Raw genomic sequence first — 522 nt, 5'->3', positions numbered from 1 at the left:
GCTCTGCGCGACCATAATGATGGTCCCTGCGGACTGGGCGGAGGCGGCGGCGCAGCGCGAGTCCTTAATCATAGCAGAATGATAATTAATTATTCTTTTCTCCTCTGTTTGCCGGGAGCCGCCTGGGGCACGACGACGAGGTACAGCAGCGGGGTGGCGGCGGGTAGGCGGCTAGGAGGGAGACAGTTCAGCGCCCTGGGGCCGCGCCGGACACGGCACGCACAGTGCGCACCCCAGTGAGGCAAACGCGACGGAACTACGCGTGCGCTTGTGCACTAAAGACTCAAGGGTAAGACGCCGTGTTTGCACTAAATGTGACAACTTTTCCACACTCTTGACAGAATGACTTTTCACACGCTTATAGAGCAATAGCGAGTTCCATGCAGCATTTGAAAAAAAGTAGTCGCGCATTTTTAGCAGTGGGCGTTTTTCGCTCACCAGCATGCTGTACAACGATCTCATTCATGTCTTTAACGAAATAATTTCACCCCTTAAAATCCCGCATGAAAGTTGAGCGTGCGT

General features: G+C 53.8%; 2 protein-coding genes across 2 annotated transcripts in view; both read right to left on the bottom strand.

Moving 5' to 3' along the window:
* Positions 1 to 522, bottom strand: part of LOC127749223 (uncharacterized) — a 93898-nt gene that overhangs the window by 52518 nt on the left and 40858 nt on the right. The gene's annotated exons all lie outside the window — the stretch shown is intronic.
* Positions 1 to 522, bottom strand: part of LOC113209455 (uncharacterized) — a 132512-nt gene that overhangs the window by 111012 nt on the left and 20978 nt on the right. The gene's annotated exons all lie outside the window — the stretch shown is intronic.

Source organism: Frankliniella occidentalis, unplaced genomic scaffold, assembly GCF_000697945.3.
Source record: "Frankliniella occidentalis isolate FOCC.00 unplaced genomic scaffold, Focc_3.1 Scaffold40, whole genome shotgun sequence".
NCBI classification, from domain to species: Eukaryota; Metazoa; Arthropoda; class Insecta; order Thysanoptera; family Thripidae; genus Frankliniella; species Frankliniella occidentalis.
The sequence above is the reverse complement of the archived record's forward strand: the minus strand, read 5'-3'. Positions and strand labels throughout refer to the sequence as shown.